This window comes from Octodon degus, unplaced genomic scaffold (genome assembly GCF_000260255.1).
Source record: "Octodon degus isolate 3935 unplaced genomic scaffold, OctDeg1.0 scaffold00198, whole genome shotgun sequence".
In the NCBI taxonomy this organism is placed as follows: Eukaryota; Metazoa; Chordata; class Mammalia; order Rodentia; family Octodontidae; genus Octodon; species Octodon degus.
The window spans coordinates 326,849-334,140 of NW_004524774.1; positions in this window are offsets into that span (position 1 = coordinate 326,849).

The window sequence follows — 7,292 nt, forward strand, 5'->3', positions numbered from 1 at the left end:
AGACCTGTCTGATGGAAACATTTAAGGAGAGTTTGCAGAGGGTCACATACACATGCTGGGCCTGATCTCTGGCTGGAAAGAGGTCTGGGGGCAGCGAGCAGGTGGAAGGTCCGACACACGCACTTGGCGTTGGCTGTGGCTGGAAGTAACCAAATCTGTAATTTTTAATGATGGCCAAGATAGAGAAAAATATAAGAAAGCTGCATCATAATGCAAGAAACAGATGTAAGAAGTGAGAATCCTGGCCAACAAACCTACATGTAATTTGTTAAGGCCTCACATAGTCAATCACAGAAACTTTACTTTTATTTATTTATTTTTTGTTACTAGGAATAGAGCCAATGACTTTGTACTCGCTAGCCATGCCCTGTGGCACTGAACTACATTACCAGCCCCAGTCACAGAAGCTTTATTTGGCAGGATTCATGGGTCAAAGCTGTTCTTTCCATATAACACATTTGTGCACAGCCAATATACTTCAGTGTCCAAAGAAATTCACAACCAAGACTCAGGTCCTATTGGGATATTCTTGTACATGTGCTATATTCCTATCCTAGAGGTTGCAGTTGTAAAGCTCTATTCAGTTTTTTTACCTGTGGTCTTCTTTAGAAACCTTTTTAAATATGTTCTTATGGCAGGAGACACTTTTACTCCTTTGTGATTTAGTATTCATTACTTTTCCTCTTTGGGCCCTTTCATTGTCTTCTCCAAATTTTTGATTTCAGAAATCTTTAGGAATCTTTATTCCAGGGTTCCTTTGACAGTGCAAAGAGCAACATTCCTGTGTTGATCTATCTGACCCTAAACAATCATGTCATCCCAAGGGGAAAAGTATAATAGGATGCTTTCCCTGGGTTATCACTTTGCCTATAATTTCAAGCAAATTATTAAACTATTGGCTGTTAATTTTCATTTAGGTTTGGGATTTTAATCAAGTACTTCAATGCCTAACCACTCATCTCTCTTCAGCGTCTCTGAAATCCTAGTAAGATGTAGGTAAGTGTATGATATATATATTTAGATTAACTGAATGAGAGTTGCAAATCACCAAGTAACAAACTATTCACTGAATGATGCTATAACAACAGTTCTTCCATATGGGGAATAAGTAGATTCCTACTTAGGTGAAGTACTAGTAAATGTTTAACAACCAGCTCTCTGAATTAGGTAAATATGGAACATTTCTTATAGCGATTGTGAAATTCTGTGATGTGGACTCTCTTATTATGGATAATAGAGCTACACTTGTGATATCACTGCATTTGTGATGTAATGGTTCATACATTGTGTAACCTTGAAAAGTTAAAAGTTTAAGTAAATTGCCTGCAATTCCACACCCTAGCAGGAAGAGTCCCTAGCCTAGGGTGTGGAGGGCCCACCCTAGAGTGATTCATCACCTAAAAGACATAGAAGTGTATTGAGAAAAGATAGAGCATTCCATTTCCTAAAAAGAACTCTGGTCTTCACAGTCAGCTTAGACATTGTATCCTGGCTCCTAGCACAGACACTTCTTCAGCCTCTACCTTAGATCCTTCAGCCTTGTGATATAGACTCATCTGCCTTCTGCCAGACATTGGAAGGAATACTTCAGTCTCCACCTTGCAGATGCCCTTTGCATGCTTCCTTAGCCAACTCTGTGGTTGACTGTCATAAGCCAATTTTATATTTTCGTATATATTTGTACATTTTGTGTTATATCCTCTAGTAAAACCCTGTAGAGTTAGGAAAAAAGTCCCATATATACATTTATGGGACACATACAAATCATTGTATGTGGATTTGTAAGTCTGTGTTGGCATCAGGTTACTCCAGCATCTCTAGTAACCAGATGCCAACACAAGCCTACTAACCCACATACAATGATTTGCATGTGTCCCATAAGGGGATATATTTAAAGTTTAGTCAGCAGTGATAGGAAGTGGATCCAAGTGAAAACTAATTCCACAGTAAGGAAAGAACATTCAAAAAATGGATGAATTATCCTATTAATGGCCTAATGTACTGAAAATATAAATTGGTAGTTTGGCGAGAAGACATAATTGTTTTGATTAAGGTTATTGGTATAATTCAAATATACATAACAAGCACATTGAAAATAGAGAATTTGTATTAGTATATGATATATCTTAATTGAATTTTTTTCCTAGTTTCTACCTTCACTCAATCTCCCTTGCCCTCCTTATCTACAAAGCTTTATTTCCAATTAATCCTTTTCCTATTTTTATTTTCCATTCCTATCTTTCCCACTCCTCTTGGCTTTGCTCTCTTTTCTTTGAAAAATTTTGTCTATTTAACACATCTATCATATATTTTGGTTCTTACTTTTGTTTTTGGTTTCTCAAAGCAGAGAGATAATGTGACATTTACACATGTGTGTCCAATTTATTTCAGTTAAGAGCATGGTCTCAATTATCGTTCATTTAGCTATCCATGTCTCTTGTTTAGCCCTCTTTATAGCTGAGTAGTACTTCAAGGTATTAAACATCCATATCTTTATCTATTCATCAGAAGTTAGATATTTGCACTTTTTCCATGATTTAGCTATTACAAACTGTGCTTATATGAAAATGGATACATATATATCATGGTAGAATGATGCATTTAATCCTTTTCAGAACATGATGAGAAGGGAAATAGCTAGGTTAAATGCAACCAATATTATTTATATTCTGAGGAATCTCCACACTGATTTCCATAGATCTAGTACCAGTCTACATTTGCTACCAAAAGTACAGAAAGCCTCACAAACATTTATTATTGATTTCTTGATAATGGCTATTTATTCTAGAGTGATGTGGAATCTCAGTATCTTACTATGAGGATCTCTAAAAGATCAGTGATGTTGAAAAAGAGAAATAATAACTGCTCCTAAAGAAAACACTGATTAAAAAATAGAGATTAGAAAAATGAGAGATTCCTTGAAATAGCAATACAGAAAACAAATAGATCACATGAAGGAGAGTCAAAGAGTTATAGTAGAATTTAAAGTCTCAATCAGAACCTTGCAAAATTATATGAGTGAAAATGAAGACAGACATTCAGATCATGAAAACTTTGTAGCAAATAGTGAAAAGGGAAGAGAACATTTCTTACAAACAATTAGGACACGGGACAAAATAATTCACCACCTGCATGACGATGCAAAGAAGAACAATGTGAGACTGATAGTCATCAATGGGAAAGAAGGACTCAATACAAAAAAATAATATGGGCAGAAGTAAGCGCAGAAAACTTTCCAAATATGAAACAATGGGACATTCAGATAAGTCCATACTGTAAACATCAGTATGAAGTATACAGAAAGCCAAATAACTTCAAGCCAATTAAAAACAGGAGACATATAATGTCAAGATCCCAAAAATTCAGAACAAGAATAACATACTGAAAGCTGCCAGAGAAAAGAAACGTACCACATTCAAAGGAAAACCAAACAGAATGAAGGCAGACATCTTTTCAAAAACCATGAAGGCAAGAAGAGCATGGAGCAGAGTACTTCAAATCCTCTGAGAAAGCAAATTCTAGCCCAGACTACTATATCCTTCAAAACTTTCTTTCAAGTTTGATAGAGAAGTGAAATACTTCCATGACAAAGAACAACTAAAAAATTTCATGATGACAAATCCAACCCTACACAGACTACTGAAAGATGTTCTAGAGAGGGACCAAAATGATCAGAACTTCACAAATGAGAACAGAAGGAATCCTCCAAATAGGACAACCAATTTAACACAGGAAAAAAATAGGAGTAAACATCAGTATGTAAATAACTTGTGGATTGTAACATGTTGATCAATACATCTCAATTATAACCATCAATATAAATGGACTCAATTCAGAAATTAAAAGAAATAGTCTGGCACAGTGGATTAGAAAATAAATCCAAAAATATACTGTGTACAAGAAACAAACTTGAATTGTAAAGAAATTCATAGGTTGAAAGTCAAAGGATGGAAAACAATACAAATGCCACAGCACTCCAGAAAAAAGCAGGAGTACCAATCCTGTACTCAGACAGTTTCAACTTCCAACCAAGAATGATCGAAGGAAACAAAGAATGTCACTACATACTGGTTAGGGGAAAAATTGAGGAGGAAGAGGTAACATTCATAAATATGTATGCACCAAAGATGGGAGCACACAACTATATAAGGCAAAACTTAACGGACATGAAAAAATTAGTATCCAATACACAATCTTGATAGGACATCTTAACACACAATTTATCCCAAAAAGATAGGTCAAGAAGACAAAAAATTAGCAAGGAAGTAGCAGAACTGAACCCGAGCTTGAAACAAATGGACTTAGTGGACATATACAAAGTGCTCCAACCAAACACACCTGAAAACACCTTTTTTCAGGTGCACATGCATTGTTCTCTAAAATAGACCACGTACTAGTCCAGAAATAATGCTTAAGACTATCCAAAAAAACTAAAATTTTCAAATGTATATTATCTGACCACAGTGCAAAGAAACTGTAAATAAACAACAGAAGAAACCAGAAAATGCCCCTAAATACATGGAAATTAAACAACACCCTACTCAGCAATTAATGGCTCACAGATGAAATTAAACAGGAAATTCAACAATATCTACAATACAATGAAAATTCAACTCCAACTTATTGGAATTTATGGGATGCAACGAAGGCAGTTCTCAGAGGGAAATTTAGAGCAGTAAACTCACACATTAGGAAAACAGAACAGGAACAAATAAACACCTTAATGCTGCACCTCCAACATCTACAAAAGGCAGAGCAAACCAAACCCAGAACCCAAAGATTGGAAGAAATCATAAAGATTAGAGCAGAAATTAAATCAATTGAGAAGAAGGAAAGCGTTCAAAGAGTTAACGAATCAAAAAGCTGGTTCTTTTTTTTCCCATAATTTTATTGAGAAACAAGTAGCAATGAGACAGTTTCAAACCAAATTGGTAGAACAGTTTCAATTATTAACACACTGAATACATTCTTTCTAGTGGTTAATTGCTGTACAAGATATGGACATGATATCCTATTTACAAACACCATTAGAACAAATCCCTCTATTCACCAAAAGAAAAAATAAATCTGGTTCTTTGAAAGAATAAATAAACTTGATAGGCCCTTAGCTAACCTCATCAAAAAAAGGAAAGAAAAAATTCAAATCAAGCAAATATATAATGAAAACAGTGTAATTACTCAGTGAAAATTCAGAAGATTATTGATACCTACTTTCAGAATCTTTACTCTTACCGAATGGAAGAAACAGACGAAATGGACAGAATGCTAGAAATCTACCAAGTACCAAAACTGAATCAAAAAGGTATATCGAATCTCATTAACCCAAAAACAGCCAATGAATTATGAAATACAATGCAAAACATACCGAAAAAGAAAAGCCCATGTCTTGATGGATTCATGAATGAAATCTACAAGAAATTTACAGAAGGTATAACCCTTATACTCCTGAAACCCTTCATTGAAATTGAAAAGCAAGCAATTCTCCCAAAATGATTCATGGAGGCAAGTAGGTACCAAACCAAGGAAAGGCACAACTACAAAAGGGAACTACAGGCGAAACTCCCTCATGAACATTGATGCAAAAATTCTCAGTAAAATCCTAGCAAAAAGAATTTAGCAAATCATCAAGATCATACAGCATGACCAGGTAGGTTTCATCCCAGGGATGCAAGGATGGTTCAATTGTCACAAATCTATAAATGCAAAACACAATATCAGTAGAGTGAAATCTAAAAAAACACATGATCATCTCCATTATTGCAGAAAAGGCTTTGACAAAGTCCAACACTCATTCACATTCAAAGTCCTACAGAAAACTGGAATACATGGCCTCTACTTCAAACTGATAAAAGCCATCTATGACAACCCAACAACTAAGATAATTCTAAATAGGCAAAAATTGAAATCATTTACTCTCAGATCTGGTACAAGAAAAGGATGTCTTCTATATCACCACTCCTACTCAATATAGTGCTGGAATCATTAGCTTGAGCCACTAAAAAAGAGAGAGAAATAAAAAGAATAAGTATAGGTAAAGAAGAATATAAGTTATTATTTGCAGATTACATGATACTTTATTTGGAAGACTCACAAGCGTCCACCGAGAAGCTACTAGAATTAGTAAACAAGTTCAGTACCATAGAAGGATACAAAGACAATACCCAAAAGTCAACAGCATTCCTCTACACAGATAACAAACACACTGAGATGGAAATTAGAGAAACAATACCTTTTACAATAACACCAAGGAAAATGAAATTCCTTAGAATTCGTCATTTCCATTGATGCAGAAAAGGTTTTTGACTAAGTCCAACACTCATTCATATTCAAAGTCCTACAAAAAATTGGAATAGTTGGCCTCTACTTCAATCTGGTAAAAGCCATTTATGAAAACCCAATGGCAAACATAATCCTAAATGGGGAAAAATTGAAATCTTTTACTCTTAGATCTGGTACAAGAAAAGCATGTCCTCTATCACCATTCTTATTCAATATAATTCTGGAATCATTAGCTACAGCCATTAGATATGAGAAAGAAATAAAAGGAATAAGAATAGGCAAAGATGTAGTTAAATTATCTTTATTTGCAGATGACATGATACTTTACTTGGAAGACTCACAAAACTCCAAGAAACTACTAGAATTAGTACAGAAATTCAGTAACATAGCAGGTTATAAAGTCAATACCCAAAAGTCAATTGCATTCTTCTACACAGACAACAAACACACTGAGAGGGAAATTTGGGAAGCAATACCTTTTACAATAGCACTGAGGTAAATGCAATTCATCTAACTAAAGAAGTCAAAGATCTTTTCAGGGAATAATACAGTACTTTGAAAAAAGAGATTGTAGAGGATTTTAGAAAATGGAAAATTATTCCGTGCTCTTAGACAGGAAGAACCAACATCGTGATGATGGACATACTCCTGAAATTGCTGTACAGATTTAATACAATCCCTATCAAACTACCATCAACATACCTTAAAGATGTAGAGAAATTGTTCCTAAAATATATTTGGTACAAGAAAAGACCTAGAGTAGCAAAGGCAATCCTGGAGATCAAGCCAAGGAAGGAGGCATTACAATTCCTGACTTGAAATTGTATTACAAACTACTTTGATAAAATAAGCATGCTGGTGGCAACAACGTAGATCTGAGGATCAATGGAATAGATCCAAATGGGACCTACTCTTACTACAAAGTTTTGCATGTCAAAAGAAATTACTAAAAAAGTGAAAATACAATCCACATATTTGGAAAAAATCTTGACATGTAAACACTAAGACAAAGG